Source organism: Schistocerca nitens, chromosome 1 (assembly GCF_023898315.1).
Source record: "Schistocerca nitens isolate TAMUIC-IGC-003100 chromosome 1, iqSchNite1.1, whole genome shotgun sequence".
NCBI classification, from domain to species: domain Eukaryota; kingdom Metazoa; phylum Arthropoda; class Insecta; order Orthoptera; family Acrididae; genus Schistocerca; species Schistocerca nitens.
This window is the reverse complement of record NC_064614.1, coordinates 714,287,778-714,303,636: the sequence shown is the minus strand read 5'-3', so window position 1 is coordinate 714,303,636 and position 15,859 is coordinate 714,287,778.

Here is a 15,859-nt window from a genome sequence, read left to right as displayed (position 1 = left end):
CGGGACACCGGATGCAGTATTTCGGAAATTCCTCTGTTATCTTCCGTTTCGATGCCAATGTGGTCACCGAGTGAATGAATAGAGGATTTCGAGGTGCTTACTGATTTTAAGGAAGACCAAAACCTCTTTAACATTTTCACTCACGTTGGTTGACAAATACTGTCGAATGAAATCGGGTGATGCCGAGAGAAGAAGATTCCGAAACGAGACACTAAAGTTAGTAAATGCGGTTTGCTGAAGCAGAGAGGGCATGCAGGTTGGATAAAGCAAGGAAATCATTTCAGAAAAAGAGAAATTTATTAGCAGTGAATATAAATTTAAGCGCTAGAAACTCTTTCTTGTAGGTATTTGTCTGGAGTGGTGAAACGGTGACGATAAGCAGTACAGACAATAATAGAATAGAATCTTTTCAATTGTGGTGTTGTAAAAGAAAGCTAAAGATTAGGTGAGTAGATCGAGCAACCAATAAGGAGGTACTGAATCGAACTGGTGAGAAAAGAAATTTATGACACAACTTGATTAACAAATGAAATCGATTGATAGCACACGTTGCGAGGAATCAAGGAATTATCTGTTTGGTATTCAAAGGAAATGTGGAGGAGGGAAGGGCGGTACAAACTGCATTGTATGAATACAGTAAGCAGATTCAAATGTGTGCAGGCTGTAGTAGATATTTGAATACGAACAGACTTGCATGGGATAGAGTAGTGTGGAGAGCTGCATCAAAAAGATCTTCGGACTGAGGACCACACAACGACAGAAATCCAAGTTTGATTCAAGATTGTATTATCTGCATCAAACAAGTACAGTGTACGTACAGCTCAGACAACAAATAATAAATAAAAACGTAACAACAGCAAAAAGCGCATCAAAATATTTGAATAATCTGTACCCAATAAACAATACTTGATTTAGTTACGCTACTGACCATTAAAATTGCTACACCAAAAAGAAATGCAGATGACAAACGGGTATTCATTGGACAAACATATTATACTAGAACTCACATGTGATTACATTTTCACGCAATTTGGGTGCATAGATCCTGAGAAATCACTGTGCGGCAGGTCCCGGCGGAGGTTCGAGTCCTCCCTCGGGCATGGGTGTGTGTGTTTGTCCTTAGGATAATTTAGGTTAAGTAGTGTGTAAGCTTAGTGACTGATGACCTTAGCAGTTAAGTCCCACAAGATTTCACACACATTTTTCCTGAGAAATCAGTACACAGAACAACCCCTCTGGCCGTAATAACGGCCCTGATACGCCTGGGCATTGAGTCAGACAGAGCTTGGATGGCGTGTACAGGTACAGCTGCCCATGCAGCTTTAATACGATAACACAGTTCATCAAGAGTAGTGACTGGCGTATTTTGACGAGCCAGTTGCTCTGCCACCATTGACCAGACTTTTCAATTGGTGAGAGATCTGGAGAAGGTGCTGGCCAGGGCAGCAGTCGAACATTTCCTGTATCCGGAAAGGCCCGTACAGGACCTGCAACATGCGGTCGTGCATTACCCTCCTGAAATGTAGGGTTTCGCAGGGATCGAATGAAGGGTAGAGCCACGGGTCGTAACAGATCTGAAATGTAACGTCCACTGTTCAAAGTGACGTCAATGCGAACAAGAGGTGACCGAGACGTGTAACCAATGGCACCCCATACCATCACGCCGGGTGATACGGCAGTATGGGATGAAGAATACACGCTTCCTATGTGCGTTCACCGCGATGTCGCCAAACATGGATGCGACCATCATGACGCTGTAAACGGAACCTGGATTCATCCGAAAAAATGACGTTTTGCGATTCGTGCACCCAAGTTCGTCGTTGAGTACACCATCGCAGGTGCTCCTGCCTGGGATGCAGCGTCAAGGGTAGCCGCAGCCATGGTCTCCGAGCTGATAGTCCATGCTGCTGCAAACTGTTCGTGCAGATGGTTGTTGTCATGCAAACGTCCCCATCTGTTGACTCAGGGATCGAGACGTGCCTGCACGATCCGTTACAGCCATGCGGATAAGATGGCTGTCATCTCGACTGCTAGTGGTACGAGGCCGTTGGGATCCACCACGGCGTTCCGTATTACCCTCCGGAACCCACCAATTTCATATTCTGCTAACAGTCATTGGATCTCGACCAACGTGAGCAGCAATGTCGCGATACGATAAACCGCAATCGCGATAGCCCACAATCCGACCTTTATCAAAGTCGGCAACGTGATGGTACGCATTTCTCCTCCTTACACGAGGCATCAGAGAAACGTTTCACCAGGCAACGCCGGTCAACTGCTGTTTGTGTATGAGAAATCGGTTGGAAACTTTCCTCATGTCAGCACGTTGTAGGTGTCGCCACCGGCGCCAACCTTGTGTGAATGCTCTGAAAAGATAATCATTTGCATATCACAGCATCTTCTTCCTGTCGGTTAAATTTCGCGTCTGTAGCACGTTATCTTCGTGGTGTTCCAATTTTAATGGCCAGTAGTGTAGTTCTATGGAACTGAATCTATTTAACCATATCACTCACGACTAATGGTGTTTTCAAGTACGTATTTTTCGAAAGGAATTGAAATATCAGGGTATGAGATGTGTGACAGAGAGCGCATTTCAGTCGTAAATAGTGGCAACGAGATACTGGCTTATGGAAGAAGAGAGGCTGCCTTCATAGCTTAGTTATCACAAAATTTACTGGTAACACTTTACTGATTGTCGGAAATAGTGGGTTTCAACCAGGAACCAGCCAGAAAAGGTCGGTGGAGAAATCGGTATATTGGTGACACAAGCAGTGTGCCAAGATTGTTAGGATTATGGACAGTGGTATTTACTTCACGGGTACCGCGAGTATTCTCTTGCGTAGTGCTTTCTCGTTTACTCATTAGGTTCTGTAAATAAGAGAGAGAGTGATTAAAGTACTTGTAGTGTGTTCGTCCGTTGTCACTGTTCCGCCGCGTGAGAGGAGGGGACGTTGTCCTCCCGCTGGTCGAGCGCGTGTCGGTTTCTTGAGTCAGCCGCGTCGGTTCTTGCGTATCAGCAGTGCCAGCCGCAGCGGAATCCGACGCGTCGCCAGCAACCACCAGCCGCTCCGCTCCGCGCCGCGCCGACATCAGCAGCAGCAGCTACCAGCTGTGCTCCCTGTTGTCGATAAATAACTGCCTGCCTACACTCGGCCCTGGGTTCCAGCAGACGAAGCAGCGACACCATCACACCAGAGACCGACGGAAGGAGGAGGACGGCGTGGGATAATGCTGTTAAAGGCAACATAGATACTGCAGTCTGAAAGACACGGCACTTACATCTACTGCTCCTTCAGAGCACGTGAAACTTGGCATCAGGGTCGCGAAAACACTACCAATTGTGCACGTTATATGAAGGTCTCGCGCATGCACAACTCGCGTGACGTAATTGCCTTACGGTCCAAATGCATACGGATTTGGTCAAGAACGTGCACGATTCACGATGTGCACAGCTAGCCACTGCCACTCAACTACAAGCTTACGCCAGTGCCGCCAATGGTAGTACACTGCAGCAGACTTTTATCCCCATTCGCTCGGCATAAATCCTGCAAGATGATTGCACACTCCTCAGATATGCTAATTCACTCACTGTATACTGTAGTAAACTTACATCCGACATCAGTATATGTTAAAGTTGTACTGACAGTAAACCTATTTTCTGGGTTTGTGAATGATTTATGATATATTAAATTATGAAATTTATCATACAGTAATCCATTTGAGGATTTGAGGCACTGAGAACCATAAGGGCCGGAAGCAGATCACCGTCGATTGTGAGATTTAGCATTTATTCATGGCGCTGAAATCTGTTGGTCCTGTGGTGATCCAGGTTTATCTGTGGTGTAGGTCCACATTGTATACATGAAATTCACGAAAAGCTGTATCACTGGTTCTCCGATATTCACTTAAACGTGGGATCGTCGCCGGTGTGCTTTAGGCCTTTGGGCCTCGGAGCCTCATTTGTACTCTAGTCACCTGACCATGTTGGTAGACATTACTACTTTAGTTTAATCATTTTCAAAAACGGCACTTTGTGTTTGGAGTTGGTTGTTTACTGTGCAGGAATTGGCTTTCGTGTGCAGTGTACATACGAACTAGGTTGGATATATTTTAAATACAAACAGAAAAGTAAAACTGTCAGGATGGGTCGTGAGCCGTGCTTGGGTAGCTCAGTAGGAAGAGCACTTGCTCGCCAAAGGAAAAGGTCCCGAGCTCGAGTCTCGGTCCGGTACACAGGTTCACACTCCCAGGAAATTTCATATCCGTGCACACTCCGCTGCAGAGTGTTCTCATTCTGGGAACAGAAAAGTAAATTACCAGGAAAAGTTAACAGCAAAGAATTAGGCTCTCTGAAAACAATTCCTTTGATTGAGAGTCACGAAATGAAATAAGCTTGATTCCAAGCGAACATTGAACAAGCATCTGTAGAGTTAGCACAAGTTGCTGTGTGGTTGGAGCATAAAAATATCTGATGTTCAGCTCGGAGGGAAATTCGTGTACTAATGCATCTGTTAGGGATCTCTTACATTCATCCGCAAAAATGGAAAAGCACGAAAACTCCCACTTACACAAAAATGTGAAATGAAGAGTTGTGGAAAGGCTTACACATTATTTCGTTATCGCCCTAAAAAGCACTTAATTATGTACAAAACAACAAAATTCCCCAAAAACATTTCTTTGTTTTGTCAGATAAGTTATGCATCTTATTATTATTATTATTACTATTATTATTGTTACTGTTGTTGTTGTTATTATTGTTGGCAATGGCTGTAGTTGTATAAATTGTTGATAAACATAATTGTTATACAGCAGACACTCTCAGACTTATCTGAAACTAAAAATTTGTGAACACCCAGAACGTTTACCCACGAGCAACGCTGGGTTAGCTCAAGCTATCAACGTCACATCCGGAATGGAACACTTGGAGGAAGAACCCGTGCTTGTGTCTCCCAGTCAAAAGATAACAGCCATAGAAAAAATACTGAGCGAAATAGAAGTGGAACTAAAAGCTAAGCATGCTTCATCTGCGCTGTTAACCGTCATTAGAGACAGAGTGTTTCCCTCCGCTTTCCAAATGACTAGCCTTGAAGCTACATTATCCTCCCTAGTTAAAGATTTACTGTGCAAGAGAAGGCTGAGAAATTAGAGGAGGACTAAATAGGGAACAGTGCAACCAGTGATGTAAAGGCTGTCCTTCTACATACGACAGTGTGAAACAAAATCACGTACAAAAAAGTGAATGATGTTTTTTGTTCATTAAGTTGGGCTTTGATTCTGACATTACTGCTGTTTCATTTTTTAATAAATTTTAACTTTACCATATCTGGCGGTTCAAATGGCTCTGAGCACTATGGGACTTAACATCTGTGCTCATCAGTCCCCTAGAACTTAGAACAACTTAAACCTAACTAACCTAAGGACATCACACACATCCATGCCCGAGGCAGTCGAACCTGCGACCGTAGCGGTCGCTCGGTTCCAGACTGTAGCGCCTAGAACCGCACGGCCACTCCGGCCGGCACACGACTTCCTCCCTGACTTAATGGAACGGTTGAGAATGAAACATATCGATCCCAGCCACGTTATGGTACATTTATTAAATGGACACAGACCCTATCCCACGCACTTAAACCGTGTGTTTCTGAGACAAACATCAACATGCACGTGTGGGGAAGAAGGGGAAGAAGTTTCCCCAGAACATACTGTCTTCTTCTGCGGGCAATGTGCAAACAATAGACATACACTATACTTAGACAGAAACAGCAATAAGAGACAAAGAACAACAGGCACAATTAAATGCATTGGCCAACAGCTCTTCAAAAACAACACATGAAGAGTACCTGCAGAGACGACTTAACAGACATGCCTATAGGCAACGTAACAACAATCTCCATACGGTGGACTGTGAGACCCATAGTGACAGCGAAAAGAATGACACTGAAGGAGATATGGAGGTGGAGGAGGAGGACGAAATGTAACAGTAAATAAGACACCTAGAATTATGAATCAGACATAACATGCTAAAATGTACTGACAGATGGTACATGTCAGTGAAATAACAGTTAAGGATAGCGGATACTACAGTAAATGTGGTATAAGGTGTTGGCAATCTAGCCAAGAAAGCACCCAATGTAGTACACGTATGGATACCTGATGTTAATGCATCGGATTAAAAACACTATTTCTTTACGACAAACTATTCTTTTTTTGTTGTGACTGACAGTCAACAGTTTGAAGGAAACATTCCGAGGTATTCACCGCCAGTCACAGTCGGTGATGGCGCTGACAAATCTCCCCTCTATCCTTTCATTTTACACCCTTCTTAATACAACAAAATTTTATTTATATGTCAACGTAAAATAATTGTTATTCTAAGAAAAGTATCATACATTGTCAAATATTGCAGATAAAAACAAAACTAAAAGAGCTACAAAAAATATGGCAAACGAAAACTGTAATGTGTATGACCAGTTTTAAAACATCAGGTAACAGATATTTAGATTTGCAATAAATAAGTGTAAATAGAAAAATAATAACTATGGTACACCTGATAAGGAGTCTTACACATCTCAACCTAATCATACCTTGGCGTTTGCCTCAAGGAGCTCTGACATTTCGTAGCCCATATCAAGAAAATTAGTACACGAATAGTAAATGAGTAAATAAAATGAGTAAACTGATTAATATGACTAGGCAGAAAAAAATTGTATGTACCACGTACATCAATGAATTCACAACAGTGCGTATCTAATAAAACAGATATTAATACAGAAATGTATACAGCCATTGCTGTGTCTCCCAGCTTTCTTCTTATTAACTTAGGTATTTAATCACTAGAAGTAATAGTTTAACAACGTACATGTTTTAAATTCTGCAGGGTCAAGTTGGACAAAAAAATAAAAACTGGGTGAACACATTGTAAATAAATTTCAGTTTAAAAATGGCATCTTGAAAAATATCCAAAGACTATTGGACATAACGGACACTGCTTATTGTTCATAGTCCCCTTTCCGCTTACCTAAAAAGGATCGGCAGACTGACCACAAACAATGCCACCACGGCGCTCAGTGGTCAGCATATCATATGTTATGAGGAAAAATCTTCGTATGAAAAACAGGGGCACAGGTAGAAGCGCCCTGTCAAATCTTTTTACCTGTCATACCTAGCTGGGAAAGAGTTTGGTGTATCACCAATGCACTGTCACCAGCAATTTCTATCAATGCTAGTGATGATTAGTTCTGCTCAACGTTGCCTAGGTGTTACACTACCACTTTCACGTAACTGGTTGAAGAGGTTGACAAATAACTGCCGAATGTTTGTCGTCTATTGTGATATATGCAAAATGGTTCAAATGGCTCTGAGCACTATGGGACTTAACATCTGTGGTCATCAGTCCCCTAGAACTTAGAACTACTTAAACCTAACTAACCTAAGGACATCACACACATCCATGCCCGAGGCAGGATTCGAACCTGCGACCGTAGCGGTCGCGCGGTTCCAGACTGTAGCGCCTAGAACCGCTCGGCCACCCCGGCCGGCTGTGATATATGCACTGTACAAGAACGAACTGCATTCTTCTTACACTTTCCATACACCATTAGCATGTTGGCTTTTTCTGCGTTGCTAAATTCCATCGTCCATATTGCTTGGACTGTCACACATTAACTGTTGCGTTATCTTGGAATAAATAAATAATTCAAATTTGAGTCATATCACCTTTGAATGTAGCTAGTTATATAAATAAACAGATGACATACGCTTATTATTATATTAGACGTAATCCCATCGTCGCGGGGGCATAACATGAATAGTAATACATGTAGTGTGCAGGGCGCCGCTGCCTCGCGCGTGTGCCTCTTATTAGGATATGCGAATTTGTGTACGTGTCTACGGAAACGCCTCGGTGTTGTTTACGGTATATAGACATTTCTACGGTAACGCCTCGGTGTTTATAGCGCTTTGTTGACGGATATCGTTTTGATTTTGTGGTCTATAGCGCTTCGCAGTTGAAAGCTGTCCCAAGCGTTCCCAACTTTGAGGACTTTCCTTACGCTGTATCTTGTCCTCACGGTTTATGTACCCATGGTCCATTCATTAACTTTTCGATCTGTCTGTTCATCCTTCCAGCATCAACTCTCTGTCTATCTCCCCCTCCACATTCTCCATGTCTATGTCCTCTTCCTCACCTCTCAGTCCACTCTCCTATCTCTATCCATCTCCTTCTTCCCCCTCTCTTTCTGTCCATCTTCTCCTCCTCCCATTGTCTCTGTCCACCTTATCTTACGACCTCTATTTGTCCATCTCCTCCTCCCAACTTACTTTGCTTCCCAATCTCTTCCTCCTCTCTCTATGCCCATCTCCTATTCCCACCTCTCTGTCTATCAGCTGTTTACCTCTTCCTCTGGCCGTCCTCCCCCTTCTCACTATCCATCTCATACACACAGCTCTACGCTCAGCTGTGCTGATCAGCATGTGTAACCCCTTCAATGTATGCTGATACTACCCACATCAAGCAGAGCAACCTTGATGTCGGGTTGAATACCCTTTCTACACACATCTGCGCCCGTATAGAAACTAGAAGGTTGTTACCCCCATAGTGTTAATTCTCAGATAACAAATAGTAAGGGTACCAAATTTCTTTGAAATCTATTCAATAAATTAGGAAGAGACGTTGGATACACGCATGAACACACATGTAGGGTGAATCGACTAAAACTAGCACCGCAAATATTGCGGAAATCGCAAGCGCTATTGATGTGCAGTTTTCATAGAATGGATTGATAGTCAGGGGCTCGTACTGTTAGCCAATCAACAAATTGTAATAATACTTAGAAAGTATATTTTTTGTTCAAACTCACACTTTTTAAAATGGAACAATGCCTACTGATATTAACTAAAAGCAGGATAAATTATAATGTCAACGGTATTTGTTGCAGGATCATAGTGTAAGTCGTTTACAACATATCGTATTTTGAGAAATTCCCACACCAACATTTGTACAATACCTGTGGTAGCACACAATAATGAAAAACACAAGTACATACACTAGTTATGTGGATTCTGACCAATAACGATACAACTGACCATCACAGGTTGTGCTCAAAATGACCAGCGGCCGGGGCAATGCAGGCTTTCTGTCTTGTACAGAACGACTGCTGCACACGTGCTAGCATTTCAGCAGAGATGCAGTAATACGTCATTGCATGTCATCGGAAATAGTTGGTAAGCCCTTTTAGAGAGCGTCTTTCAGCTTTCTCCACAGGAAAGGTCTACAGGCGACAAATCCGGCGAAGGGGCTGGCTAATGTACAGGTCCTCTGCATCCACTTCAACGATTCAGAAACAATTTGTGAAAACATGCTGCAGAATTCCGTGCATTATGGGTTGGATAGCTAGCATGTTGGTATTACAGGTTCCTCCTACCCTGCAGAGGAACGTCCCCTAGCAAACCGTGGAAGATGGTCTGTTAGCAGGTTGCAGTGAGAGTTCAGTGATCTGTCTATGAAACACGGTCCTATGAGCTGATGGTTCACTATCCATCGCCACACGTTTACACTCTATGGACGCCGACGTTCCACCTGACGAAGATAACGAGGACTGTCAACAGACCAATAGTGCAAGTTTCGGCGATTTACCTGACTTTGGTCGGTAATTGAGGCTTCATCACTAAACAAGATACGTGGTACATCTGGAGCATCCTGTCTTAATGCCCATGTACAGACCTTAACACGATTCTCATAATCGTTTCCATGCAGTTCTTGATGGAGAGAGATGTGCCACGCATGGAAACTATGTTTACGGAGAATACGTTGGATACTTGCGTAGATCATACCAGTTCCTCGTGCGATCGCGCAGGCTCTAACGTGCGGATCAACTGCAACAGCAGCAAGAACATTAATTTCTCCATCTTCCGTCGTCCCTTGTTTCCTTCTGTTACGTTGTCTAGGTGTTAGGCTACCACATTTACGTAACTGGTTTGATAGGTTGACAAATAATTGCCGAGATGGTTGACGTCTATTGCGATGTATTGCCATATACGCTGTACAATAACGAACTGTATTCTTGTTACACTTTCCACACTCACCACGAGGATGTTCGCTTTTTCTGATAGGTAAATCCCACCGTCCACTCTCGATCTGTATTGCCTGGACTGTTACATACTAACTGACTAACAAGGCGCTAAGCACTCAAGGAACACCCAAGCACATTGTAAGAAAACGTAAGAACATCGTACCTAGCAATTAAGCAGACTGAATGACAAAAACAAGTGTCATTGTGGAAACTTTTCAAAATACGAAGTCTCGTAAGCGACTCGTACTAGAGTCCTGCAACGAACACCCCTGACATTCTAATTTATCCTACTTTTAGTTTGTTAATGTCAATAGGCATTGTTCCATTTAAAAAAGTGTATGCTTGCACAAGAAATATACTTTCTAAGTATTATTACAATCTGTTGATTGGCTAACACTACGATCCCATGACTACCAATCAATTCTGTGAAAACCGATGGAATGTACTGGTCCTAGAACAGTGGTTTGGTTGATTTTCATACTTCTTAGATGCCTCCTAGTGACATTTGCTTTGTGTGTTACCGCTCCTGAAGTGTTAATTTCATTTCTTTCGTCAAATGATCTTATTTTTCCTTGGCGTATTTGATTCTCCAAACTTCCGGTTTCTAGATCTTTTTTCAGGATATTTGCAAAGACATTGGCGCGATCTCGATACTCTTCAGTATACAATCACACCACTGCTCTAATACACTCCTGGAAATTGAAATAAGAACACCGTGAATTCATTGTCCCAGGAAGGGGAAACTTTATTGACACATTCCTGGGGTTAGATACATCACATGATCACACTGACAGAACCACAGGCACATAGACACAGGCAACAGAGCATGCACAATGTCGGCACTAGTACAGTGTATATCCACCTTTCGCAGCAATGCAGGCTGCTATTCTCCCATGGAGACGATCGTAGAGATGCTGGATGTAGTCCTGTGGAACGGCTTGCCATGCCATTTCCACCTGGCGCCTCAGTTGGACCAGCGTTCGTGCTGGACGTGCAGACCGCGTGAGACGACGCTTCATCCAGTCCCAAACATGCTCAATGGGGGACAGATCCGGAGATCTTGCTGGCCAGGGTAGTTGACTTACACCTTCTAGAGCACGTTGGGTGGCACGGGATACATGCGGACGTGCATTGTCCTGTTGGAACAGCAAGTTCCCTTGCCGGTCTAGGAATGGTAGAACGATGGGTTCGATGACGGTTTGGATGTACCGTGCACTATTCAGTGTCCCCTCGACGATCACCAGTGGTGTACGGCCAGTGTAGCAGATCGCTCCCCACACCATGATGCCGGGTGTTGGCCCTGTGTGCCTCGGTCGTATGCAGTCCTGATTGTGGCGCTCACCTGCACGGCGCCAAACACGCATACGACCATCATTGGCACCAAGGCAGAAGCGGCTCTCATCGCTGAAGACGACACGTCTCCATTCGTCCCTCCATTCACGCCTGTCGCGACACCACTGGAGGCGGGCTGCACGATGTTGGGGCGTGAGCGGAAGACGGCCTAACGGTGTGCGGGACCGTAGCCCAGCTTCATGGAGACGGTTGCGAATGGTCCCCGCCGATACCCCAGGAGCAACAGTGTCCCTAACTTGCTGGGAAGTGGCGGTGCGGTCCCCTACGGCACTGCGTAGGATCCTACGATCTTGGCGTGCATCCGTGCGTCGCTGCGGTCCGGTCCCAGGTCGACGGGCACGTGCACCTTCCGCCGACCACTGGCGACAACATCGATGTACTGTGGAGACCTCACGCCCCACGTGTTGAGCAATTCGGCGGTACGTCCACCCGGCCTCCCGCATGCCCACTATACGCCCTCGCTCAAAGTCCGTCAACTGCACATACGGTTCACGTCCACGCTGTCGCGGCATGCTACCAGTGTTAAAGACTGCGATGGAGCTCCGTATGCCACGGCAAACTGGCTGACACTGACGGCGGCGGTGCACAAATGCTGCGCAGCTAGCGCCATTCGACGGCCAACACCGCGGTTCCTGGTGTGTCCGCTGTGCCGTGCGTGTGATCATTGCTTGTACAGCCCTCTCGCAGTGTCCGGAGCAAGTATGGTGGGTCTGACACACCGGTGTCAATGTGTTCTTTTTTCCATTTCCAGGAGTGTAGTTTGGGGACATTCACCATAAACGATGTTCACTTTTCCGACTCTCATATACATTGTGAATGTCTCAGAAGTTTTGTGAGCAAGTTTTTCTGATTGGTACAACAACGGAACACAGACTGATGGGCTTCAAGCGTACAGACTCATACCCGAGTTAAGTGTTCACTTTAATTTAGTGTAACAGGGCAAGCGTTTGAGGAACCTCTTCTTCTGACGGAGGGACAATGGTTTGCAGCGGTGTTATCTCGATACTATTTGATCAAGTCCCATATACGTTATATCATTGAAGTTCTCTTAGAAGCTACTTTCAAGTATCACAGAAAAATGTATGTAGTTCTCTTAGAAATAAGAAACTACAAAGTCGGTGTCGTAAATCGGAGACTGTAAAAGATAAAACTTATTTCACAACGTCAGTAAATTCAACATATAACTAGGCGAAACCGCACCTCGATATATTAATTCATTCTGGATGTATTTGGGGTGGCCGGTCCTAGTTGCCTCACCCCGTATATACCAGCATTTTAACCACAGTTTCGATGCCAGTGGGACGCTAGACTCAGTGGTGACAGTCCTAGTAACCTTTCACCCCTAGGGGGTGGTGGGAGAGGGGTAGCTGGTGATGTGCCCCAGCATGTCTCTGTAATGTGCGAAGAAATTTCTATCGAACTTGGCTCACGTACCAGATGCTATAAGAGAAAATACTGAGAGAATAACGACCCTACCACACCAGCGGCTGAGGGGGAGGGGGGAGGAGGTGTGAAAAAGGGTGACAGAAAAGCATAATTCAGGAGCTCCTGTAACAGTTTTGTATTTATATGAAGTACCAGCTGTTACTGTGGCTGTGCTGCACATCAGTAGTTTTGTTATGACGAGTAAGTGAGGTACTGGACGTGCCATAATGTCAGCTGCCCTCACTTGGCTGCCTATTTGGCTAAATGTAGCTGGTGATGTACCCCAACCCCACCCCAGTTGCCCCAACGCACAGCGATACAGCACGTGCAAAGTCGCTGCCAATTGGTGTGTACCCAGGGGCTGTGTGCATTTGTTTATCCACTGTGCTACTCAGGTGTGTATACATTTTGCAGGGTATACTTAATACTATAAATTCAATATTTTTAACATAGTTTGTGCTCACTGACGTAAAACACATAGTCCTCCATTCCCTACTTCACCCTCTCAGGGTTCAGCTTTTTCTTTTTTTTCTCTCTCTCTCTCTTTCGAGAGCAGTCTACATTCTTTCTCAGAGTTCAAGACATCTCTATACCAAATTTCATTGCCGGCCGCGGTGGTCTCGCGGTTCTAGGCGCGCAGTCCGGAACCGTGCGACCGCTACGGTCGCAGGTTCGAATCCTGCCTCGGGCATGGATGTGTGTGATGTCCTTAGGTTAGTTAGGTTTAAGTAGTTCTAAGTGCTAGGGGACTTATGACCACAGCAGTTGAGTCCCATAGTGCTCAGAGCCATTTGAACCAAATTTCATTAACATTGTTTCAGCAATTTAGTCATGAAAACATAACAGACAGTTACTTCCGCATTTGTAATATTAGTATGAATTATTTTTATAAAAATACTTTGGGAGTTTGGTACCTCTACTACTTCCAAGAGAGGGGGAGGAGATGAAAAGGAAGTAATGTAAAAATTATCGAAAATTATCTGCAGGTGAGAGAACGGCGGATAGTACGGGCCACTTAAGCCAAACTTACTATAAAATCTTTGTTATTGTTTTGATATAAGGTATAACTTCATGAAACAATTAATTTGACATTTGTTCTTGGTGTAAATGGTGAAAAATAGATTTCTAACCATATCGAAACCCAGCAAGAAAGAAGCTTTCTACGACTTACAGTTTGAGATGTTAAGAAAAGTGTCGTGCAGTACAGGCCATACAAGAGAATATAAGTTAAAAAAAAAGACTGATTTTTCTGGTTCACAAACAAATTAATCTGTTTATATGTCAAAACTGCAATTTAATAAGAACCATTTTGTTTAAAAACCTTTAAAAGTCAGATAGAGTGAAGCTGACACAAAAAAAAAATGGCTCTGAGCACTATGGGACTTAACATCTATGGTCATCAGTCCCCTAGACCTGAGAACTACTTAAACCTAACTAACCTAAGGACAGCACACAACACCCAGCCATCACGAGGCAGAGAAAATCCCTGACCCCGCCGGGAATCGAACCCGGGCGTGGGAAGCGAGAACGCTACCACGCGACCACGAGCTGCGGACGCTGACACAACGCAATACACTTTTTGACTGAGGTTTTCTGTAAGACAGTTCTATGAGGTTCCTCTTAAAGTTACCATTTTCTTCTCTCTGTCAAATATGTCAGGCATTTTCAAATTTTCTGCCAAATCGTAAGCCAATTATTGAAACCCAAATTTGGGTAGCGGCGTTAACCTGGAATCCAAATCTCTCATGGATCCTGCAAGGATTTCTTCATAATTTTCTTCAAATGTTCGTATGGAAACCCCCAGCTGAGGTGTCATAGATGTCTGCTTACTCCCTACAATGATTTTAACCTCCTTTACAGGATATTTCTAGGAACATTAAAACGGTCGGCAGCAGACCTTTCGGTCATTTCGCCTTCCAAAACGCTTGATACCATTTGTTTCATTCCAGTCTCGCACCTCTCCCACTGACGCTCATCAGCAGGCTTAAAATTGGCATTATGCTTGACTTTAACCAGCATGGTTGGCAGTGTCAGCTATCTTACTTCCGATAATTATTATGAAGAAACAGTCACTATCGCAATATATGATTTATCTTAAATGACCGGTTTCAGCACGTACAGTAGGCCATCTTCAGATTGATTGCACCATTTGCTGGAGCTGGCAGCTTGCTGAGCAGCTGCATGTTGTGAAGACGATGACAGTTGTCTTGACAACAGGCAGCTCCTCAGCACGTGGCCAGATACAGTAAATGGTGCAATCAATCTGAAGATGGCCTACTGTACGTGCTGAAACCGGTCATTTAAGATAAATCATATATTGCGATAGTGACTGTTTCTTCATAAGTAATTGGCATCATGCACTAAATCCAAAACAAAAAGTTACTTATTTGGCCCATTACCACCCAACTTTTTTGGTATGGCCGATGTTACGCAAAGGCAGGCACATAAAACATGGTGGAAACAGAAACTGACTTGAGTGAGCACAATTTCATTATTACGATACAATCTGTAGTAGACTACTTAAATATTAATTCTGGTATGACACTACTTACCTTTAACATTATAAACCGATGCTGAAAATTACACCATTTACCAACTTCGACACTCAGAAACAAACAAAATTTAAATGCGACACAAACTCAACGGCTACTTCACTCAAATTAGAGAGAAGGTCAGCGTTGGCCGTAATATTGATGGTTTATTGACTGGAAAACCGATGTTCATTCACATAGTGATCATCTGCGGTGCTGTGGTGTACAAATTAAACTCATAGGCACTGATGATCACTAGGTGATTGAAAATCTATTTTGCAGTCAATAAACCATCAATATAACGGCCATGCTGACCTTATAATTTCACGTATATGATCGTTGTGCACATAGCACTCTATGGAGCAAATGCTGGAGTGAGGGCTGCACTTTTTTCTAAGTGCCGCATATGTGCGATATTTTGCAGTAAACCCGACAAACACGTAGAGGCCCATACTACCCGCCCGCGCATACTAACCGCCG